Raw genomic sequence first — 9,724 nt, 5'->3', positions numbered from 1 at the left:
TGAAAACCCAGGAGTCTTGTTAAAAACTGCAGCTATCTCTGCCTTCTCTGTATTTCTTAATAGCTCTCAAGGTACCCATTGCTAGCTGAGATTCAAGAGAGTTTCAGGTGCTTTTGCCTTGCTTTCGGCCCATCACAATGAAATGGATAGTTTCAAAACCATGACTGACTTTTGCTTATTTCCGAAGTCATCACTCTATTTGATGTTGCTGTGAAGAAAGCTTACTGTCTGTTTTAGGATGTAAGCCTGAACCCCAGTCCTACCACTTCTCCTGTCCCACCCCTGGACTCTTGCGTTTTCACCTGGTTGGTACCCTCAGACCACAAGCTTCTAGCTCTGTCACCTGAGTAGCTTCAGATTGCAGGCGTGTGCCCCCATGCCTGGCATGGAAATAAGTTTAACGGGAACTTATGAGAAATAAATAATCAAAATTGTAAAGGCTGACATGGCATGGCATCAGGGAGAGATATTCAATAGAAAACATTAGAGCATGGCTTGGGTACAGGCATTTATGTGGCTAAATAATTGGTTCACTAGTCACTAAAGTATCAGTTTCATGGTTATAAATCCTGGAACTTTAGCAGGCACTGTGAGGAGCTCTCCCTTCAGGTTTGTCCCCATTTTCTTGACAAATAGAACCTTAGTTTTGTTGCAATAGCCAAGAAAGCCAGCACTATGCAATGGATATTGATATATCTAATCTAGTGTTGCTGATCAGTGATAGGCCTAGAGACAGGCATGTAATCCAGTCTTGAAGAATACTATATAAAGACAATTCTTCTGATGTGTGTGGGGGCAGAGATAGAGCGGGGGAAGACGTTATATAAGGACAAAGCATGTGGGCTCCTTCTACTTCTGTCATACCAAGATATAATGTTTGCTGGCAGCCATTTTGCCACAACAAGAATAGACATTATTATTGTAGTAAGATGGTGATGGAGAAAAATAGACAAAAGGAAAAAAAAAACTAGTTCCTGGGCCTAAGGCCTTGATGATTTCAAAAAGAATCTAAACTAAGCCAGGACCAATTTCAATATTTTAGTCAAACAACAACTGTATGTTTTCAGCCTCAGTTAGTTGTGGCTCCTGTTACCTGTGGCCAATGTCTGTACTCTTACACATGTATATGGTATTATACACCACAGTCCCCAGGTACATAATTCATAGAGAAACATTTTCAACTCTTTGTTTTTGGAGAATTCATAAATATTCTGGAATTGTTTAAGCAACTTTTCAACACAAATGGGCTCCAAACCTTGATTGATTTACATTTTCAATATTCCCTCCAGTTCTAGCCAGTAAGTACCATGAGCCTACATCATTTGTAGGCTAGTGGTTTTAGTATTAGCATGAATTAGAACCACCTCTTCAGACAGATAGCTGAGTTTGTGATAGCCAGTAGTTTTAGGTAGGGTCTGAAAATCTGCATGTTTACCCTGTTGCCAAGCAATACTAATACTGCTGATCTCAGGACCACACTTAGATAATCACTATCCTGAGCTATGATTAGTTGCCTCCCAAGGCAGACACAGACTTAAATTCACACTCTCCACATGCTTATCCCAGACCCTTAAAAGTAGGTCTTTCTTTCTGATCAAAAGATTGTTCTTCAAACTTAGGAATGGTTTCAGGATTTTGTAACGCCATTACCATCCCCTTTTAAGACTAGTCCACCCTCATTCTTATAATCCTCAGACTAGCTGCTTCCTGCCTTGGCACATACTGCTTCCACTTTCTGGAGTACCACACACTTTATTGTACTCCAAGTTTCTTCAGGTCTAACACAATGGAGTCATCTTTTCTCTTTTGGTCAAATTATTATGCCTTGCTTTTCATTTCATGGAGATGAGAATTATGTGACTCTGAAAGACAGAAGGTAAATAAAGAGTTCTCTCCTTCTGCCTGCTGCCTGCAGGTACAAATGTGAAATTATGCTGCCTGTAACCTCCATTTCTGCATTTGCTGGCCTTAAAATGAGCTTTCGCTCTGAACTGGTCCTGACCCAGAACTGAATGCTTTCTCCATCTGCAGAGGACGTAGGAAGGTTACCCAAGCTTGCAGCTGAGCTCTGGAAGCAAACTGGTAACCCAACCGTGAGCAGCTGCTCTGTCCTTCTCATTAATTTTTTTTTCTGGGCAGAAATTAGGAGCTCACAGAGATATCTAATCACAGGGCCCTCTATTCACTAGTATGAAGAGCATGGGTTTTTATACAAAGGGTCTATAAGCACACAGTCTCCTCACTTCTTGCAGGCATGCTGCCTATGTCTGGGAAAGAGGCCACAAATTCTACTGTGTCTTGTTCAAGAACAACATGTGAAGGTCACACTCATATGATGTCATCAAATCAACTTTTCATCCACTCTCAAAATTACCTGTATGTTTGCATAATCTTCCAATAAACATTGTCTTTCTTTGGTTTGAATGTGGTTTGTTCCCCTGCTCTCACCCCCCACCTTCGCCCCCGCCGTCAATCCCCAAAAGCTTTATATGTTGGAAGCTTAGTTCCTAATAAGGCATCATTAAGAAGTGAGAACTTTAAGAAGTGTAGTCTGGCTGGGTCTGAGTAGCTCAAATCTGTAATCCCAGCTACTTGGGAGATCTGGAGGATTGCAAGGTGTGGTAGTGCACACCTATCATCCCAGATACACGAGATATATAAGTAGAAGGACTGTGGTCCAGGGTAACCCTATCTGAGAAACAACTAACACAAAAAGGGCTGGGATCATGACTCAAGTGGTTGAGTATGTGCCAGAAATGATAGACATTTACTGCACACAGTTCTGGAGACTTAGGAAGTTCAAGACCAAGGCTCCATCAAAGTCAGTGACTTGTGAGAACTCGGTTCTCAGTTCATAGGTAGCACTGTCTTTCTATGCTCTTACATTATAATGGGTATGGCAGCTCTCTGAGGACCTTTTCACGAAGGGCACTAATACCTCCCAAAGGCCTCACCTTCTGAAACTTTCAGACAGGCAATTAGGTTTCAACGTGTGAGGCTTGTGGTGACACAAATACTCAAGACTGTACTGATAGAGTTGATGTTTCCTTGTCTCCAACACAGATCCTACAATTGCTTTCCATCCTACCTCATCCCCACAAAGTATACCAGCCTCCTTTTCTGGTTCCTTCTCTTATATCCTCATAAATGCTGGAGTACTTCAATGATCTTGTCTTTAATTTTTCTTACTTTTTACATTCATCACTTAACGACACCATCTGGTCCCATGGCTTTACATAACATCTATATGCAGACCATTTCCAATTTTTCATCTCCAGCTCAGTGATCGCTTCCAACTTGAGACTCCTCTATTCTACTTGAGAATTTCATTTAAATGACTAGAAAACAACTGAACATATATCAAAATTATCTCTTAATTCTTATCTTCTATTCGCTCAACTCAAAATCCTTGGCTTTTCTCTCACTTTCTTAAATCCGCTTGAGGGAAATTCTGTTGTCTTTACCTTCTAATACTATTCTATATTTAGTAGAAGCCATTCTCTACCATAATCACCTTGGCCAAACATCTACTTTCTCTCTTCTGGGTTACTGCATGGCCTACTGACTAGTCAGTATTTTTTGATTGCTTAGAGAACATTCTTATAGTAACCAAAATAAAAACCTTATTTCCAAATGTTAATCAGATTACATCTCAGCTAAGAATCCTTACAGATACACTCCACTTACTTCACAGTAAAAGCCCAAGTCTTTAAAAGCCCTATATGAGCTACTTCAGCCTCCATCTTTTTATCCCTTTATTCTTCCTTTGGTCACAATCTCCCAAGCTAATCCACTCTGTTCTAATGGCCTACATCTGTATTTCAAGTCTTCACTCACATTTCACTTCTTACTGGAACATGCAGGTAGTTAATGTGCAATCTCAGCCCACAATTATGTCAAGCCCTCTTGTTGCTTGTTTATATATTTATTGGATATTATCAATGTCCCATACCAGGATGAAAGCTTCATAGTATAATGGATATTTATCTTTTTGGTGTTTTCTAATACCTTAAAATAATGTGTGCTATACAAATGTTATCAATACATATTGTTTATCCCTCTTTTCTAAATTGTAATAAGGTTCATATTATTTTAAAATATGAGACAAAAATAAAACCAGTAAGTACTCATGAAAGTGAGTGTGTTATTTCTCATAGTTATTGCACATGAGTAAAATACATAACCAAAGTCGTCTTTATCTGCAGAATTGGAAGCATAAAAGTTTAATTATTGAAAGTGTAGTTTGGCAGCACCATTAATGTTCTTCATTTAACAATCAACAAGCCCAATGACAGAACAAAAACTGCCAACTTGCCAGGTGCCAGTGGCTCACAACTGTAATCCTAGCCACTCAGGAGGCTGAGATCTGATGATCACAGCTAGAAGCCAATCTGGGCAGAAAAGTCCCTGTGAAACTCTTATCTCCAATTAACAACTCACAGGAAGTGGCACTGTAGCTCAGGTGGTAGAGCGCTAGCCTTGAGCACCAAGTCAGAGACAGCCCTGAGTTCAAGCCTCACAAGTGACAAAAAAAAGTCAACTTATCAATCTTAGCTATACAATAAGAGTTCCAAGGGTACCAGTGTCCATAGATCTAACCATGAATTCACTTTCTATCCAAACTACATGGAAACACAAGATAAAGGCAAAAAATATATATTGGACTTAGCAAAAAAATATGGAAGTGGGGGGGAGGGAGGATTGGGTGTGGGGCAGGGGGGGGGGGGGCTGGGAAGGGATGTGAAGGGTAAACAAAGGAGGAGGCTACAATGCTTGATAGGAAATGTACTCATTATCTTGCCCATGTAATTGTAACCCCTCTGTACAGTATGTTCACAATAAAAAAATATGGAAGTGCAGATATTGCTTCAATATATTCATTTTATTCCCTTTCACCACTGATGCTATCTTATGTAGTTTTAGAAGTTCCAACCATGCAATCATGGCCTCTGTCGGATGTTTTCCTGTGTATTTTACTATTTTGAGCCAATTGTGAATTCAGTCCTCTTAATATTTTAACTTGACCATTAGCAGAAACAACTTGAGAGAGGAAAAATTTCTTTTGGCTCAAATTAAGTGTTTAATACAAAGTGTATGCAATGCCATGGAATAGGAAACAAGATATTTAAACAAAAGATAAAGAATGAAGGAAGGAGGGAGGGTGGGAAAAAGAAAAAGAGAGAAAGGAAAGAAGGAAGGAGGAAATGAGAAATAAATTCTGTCATTTGCAGCAATGTGAAATTAGTTGTACTAAGTAAAATTAATCCATCAAGACAAATACTGTTTGATCTCACTTATATGTGAAATCTAAAAAAAAAAAGTTGAATTCAAAGAAGGAAAGAGTAGGGTGGTGATTACAAAAGGCTAGCATGAAAAAATGCCTGAGAAGATGCTGATTAAATGACACACGTTTTCAATGAAAAAGGAGGAAGTAGTCAAAGCAACTTATTATATAATGGATTGGAATTAATTACAATTAAATATATGATTATAATTCATAGCAATAGATTATATTTTTGAATATTTATAAGACGATAGATTTTGTATAAACATTTTATTTTAATAATACTCTTTTTCACTTCAATTTAAATCATTCCATTATGAAAATTTCTTAATTGAAGAGAATATTTCTTTAAAACTCTAAGTTAAACAGAGCTTTATCAATTAAACTTACAGCAATACAGTCTTTAGAAATACATCATTTTTCATACATCCACTTTAAAAATTTGTCATGGTTTATTACATTTTTAAAATACAAGGCACCTAATGCTATTAAAGGATAATACAGTATACGTAGTGTGAGGTACCACATCTTTTCTCAAATATTTATTTTCTTTAAAATTCCAGCAAGCCGGGCGCTGGTGGCTCACGTCTGTAATCCTAGCTACTCAGGAGGCTGAGATCTGAGGATTGCGGTTCAAAGCCAGCCTGGGCAGGAGAGACGGTGAGACTCCTATCTCCAATAAACCACCAGGAAACCGGAAGTGGCGCTGTAGCTCAAGTGGTAGAGCACTCGCCTTGAGCTGAAGAGCTGAGGGACAGCACCCAGGCCCAGAGTTCAAGCCCCACGACCGACCAAAAATAAAATAAAATAAAATTCCAGCAAATCTCCATGAAGACAGTGTTACTCAAGTTAAAACATTTTTTTCTGTGTAGTTATTTTGCAATATTCTACAAAACAAACTGTAATCCGTACCTAATACAGGCAGCTTATTTGAGTATTTTTGACTGTCAGAAATACTGATCTACACACTTACATGATTTCCTTGAAACATAATATAGTCCAACATTTAACAAGTATGTGAAAATAGTCTTTCAAACATTAGGATTTTATTCCTTGATTAGTTTAAATCATTTTATCAATTGAATTCCTTGAGATATGTAAGGCAGGTTGGTCATTTCAATGGACTGTGGACTGGAACTTCCCATAACTGTAGTAATATGTTCATAGCTACATAGCAAAGTACTTCATTATGAAAATGAAGAAAACAGACATGAGGAAAATATATTTTAGAGTTTCAAAGAACTGAAACTGTTATTTTTCAGACTAGGCACTGAAACATTTTTCTACAAAATCTTGCCAGATTGTCTCTTCGCTGTATAATGTTCCATCATCAGGCTGGACTATGGACACCAGCTAACTGGCTCCAAAGAGGATAGATTTTGTATCATCACCACAAAAACAAGTAAATAGAAGCAATGTCTATATTAATTATCCCAATTTAGCTCTTCCATAATATACATACAAATCTTGAAATAGCATCTCATACAGAAGTATACAGAATTTGGTCAATTGAAATTAACTAATTTTTTTAAAATAATATAGCAAATGCCTACTGAAATCATTCTTTTTTTTGTTTGTTTGTTTTTGGTCAGTCATGGGGCTTGAACTCCAGGCCTGGGCGAGATCTTCATCTCAAGGCTAGCACTCTACCACTTGAGCCACAGCACCACTTCTAGTTTTCTGGTAGTTTACTGGATATAAAAGTCTCACAGATGTTCCTGCCCAGGCTGGCTTTGAACCATGATCCTCAGATCTCAGCCTCTTGAGTACCTAGGATTAGAGGCGTGAGCCACCAGCACCTGGCTCGAAATAATTTCTTCTTATTGAACCTACTAATATATTACTTCGTGTTATGAATTCCTAACTATCATGTATTGTCAATTGCAGTCAATAATAAATTCTCAGTTGTGACTAAATCATCTTTTAGCATATGTATTTCTGTGTTCTGTATTTAGGATTTTCTCTTGTGCATTTGTAAATAATATTGGCCCATATATTTTTTGTGAGTATGTGAAATAGAAAAGTAACATGTTTATGGTTGCATTGCTTTGACATTCATCATTTTACTCATGTTCTAAAATGAGTTTGGTGGCCTTGTGTATCTGTGTCCATTTTCAGCAGCATGAAAATCTGTTTTTTAAAGCTGATAAGGCTTGACACTTGGGACTACTGTTCTGGGCTCAGAACATTCTGTTTTTAGTTCATTTTCAGTATCTTTCTTGGTAATGGTTTTCTACTTATCCTTGAGTCAATTTTAGAAGTTTCACTTTTCCTTCAAAATTGTTCAACATTCATAACATTCTATTTTACTCTTTTTTTTTTAGTATGACTATATCAAGCTTCCTTTTCCTCTTATAACACTTTTAGTCTTCAGATATTTATGTGTAAGATAGAAGAGTAAACCAGACCCTGGCTTCTCTACCCATCAGCATCTATGTATAATAAGGAGGGACCAGAGCCCAGTTCCTGGCTGGTGTAGACTCTGTATGCAAGAGTGGCAATTTGTGATCACATAGGAAAGTTGAATCCTCTTCCCATGTGCTTCTTCAAGGTGGAGTTGTTTCAGAACATAAATGATGACTAATTAGCATCTACGGGAACTAATCTTGTTAGCAAAAATGCCACCTTGGCATCATGTATAATGTAAAATCCAATAATTGTCTTTAGAACTCAAAAGAGTTACAATCCGAAAAGAGAAGAAAACAGGAGAGGAGAGGAGGGGAGAGGAGGGATAGGGAGAAGAGAGGAAGGAAGAAGAGAATAAAGGCAGAGAGAAGGAAAGGGAAGGTCTTAATGTGACTCTATTCAACATGAGCCAAAGATTGCAACAGAACTACAAAGATCCAATTAACAGTAGTAAATGAACCCAAACTCTAGATCTTTTCTCAAAGCCTGGCCAAAGTCCAGTCTAGCTAAAAGTTTAAGATTGTCAATTGTCCATTTGTGGGGGGTTTTTCCAAGTATGTGTTAGTTCATTCTTATAAATTTTAAAACTTGCTTATTTAATTATAGTATATTGATTGTAACTCTAGACAATTATTTTTAGGAATACAAGAATTTTAATTTTTTAATTAATATACATTACTGGTAGCAAAGAATGGATTTCGTTGTGAGATTTTCATACTTGTATATAATGTACTTGGATCTTATTTGTCTCTATCTATTGCATTTCATCACCTCCTGCTGATCCTCTCTTTCTTCCTTCCAATTTAGTCTAATTAAAACTTAATATGATTATTGATTTTATGATTGCTCTTTCAATAAACCACAGGTCTATCAACCAGTTGGAGGGATGCAGACACTAGACAATTAACAGTGCTGATGCTCTGCTGATGCTCTGAAAGAGCATGAAATTGAAAACAAAAAAAAAACTTTTTCTGGAGAGGAGAACTTTTTCTGGAGGGGAGAACAATGGAAGAGGTGACATGGATCAAGATGCATTGTACAGCCAGGCGCCCGTGGCTCACGCCTGTAATCCTAGCTACTCACGAGGCTGAGATCTGAGGATCAAGTTTCAAAGTCAGCCCCAGCAGGAAAGTCCATGAAACTCTTATCTCCAATAAATCACCAGAAAACCAGAAGTGGCATTGAAGCTCAAAAGGTAGAGCACTAGCCTTGAGCTGAAGAGCTGAGGGACTCAGACCCAGAGTTCAAGCTCCACGACCAATGGCAACAACAACAACAACAAAAAAGATGCATTGTATGTATACATTAATAAGTTGAATTGAAACCTCTCGATACTACTTGAAGGTAATTTTAAAATTTTTAACTCTTTTTTTATGTCTTTTTCCCCTTGGGCTGCATATGAGAAAATACAGATAATATTTGTTTTCTTGGGTCTTGTGTCACTGTATGTGATTAAAAAAAGGTGGTATAATTCCATTCATCATTATGGCTGAATAACATTCTATTTTATATTAATACATTCTCTTTATCCATTCATGTGCTGCGGGGCAGGCATGCTGTTTCCACATCTTGGCTATTGTGAATAGTACTGCTAAAATCACAGGTATGCAGTTCCGTACTGGTTTAGAATACCTTACAGGGTATACTAGGATGAGCTAGGAGCTCTATTTATAGGGTTTTGAGGACCTTCCGTCCTGGTTTCACAGAGGTTCTGGTCTTTTACACTCCCACCAACAGTATATAAGGGTTCCACATCATTATCAGCATTTGTTGTTTGTTTTCTTGATGAGAGTAGTTCTGACAGGGATTCAATGAATTCTCAGTGAAACTTTGTACTAGCATTGCTTTCTGCTCAGGATTGCTGTAGCTATTTGGGATCCTTTGTGTTTTCATATGAACTTTAGGATTATTTTTCTTTTTCTTTTTTGCTTTTTTTGGGGTGGGGGTCCGGTCATGGGGCCTGAACTCTGGGCCTGGGCGCTGTCCCTCAGCTCTTCAGCTCAAGGCTAGCGCTCTACCACTTGAGCTACAGCG

Source organism: Dipodomys ordii, unplaced genomic scaffold (genome assembly GCF_000151885.1).
Source record: "Dipodomys ordii isolate 6190 unplaced genomic scaffold, Dord_2.0 Scaffold1, whole genome shotgun sequence".
Taxonomy (NCBI): Eukaryota; Metazoa; Chordata; class Mammalia; order Rodentia; family Heteromyidae; genus Dipodomys; species Dipodomys ordii.
The sequence above is the reverse complement of the archived record's forward strand: the minus strand, read 5'-3'. Positions refer to the sequence as shown.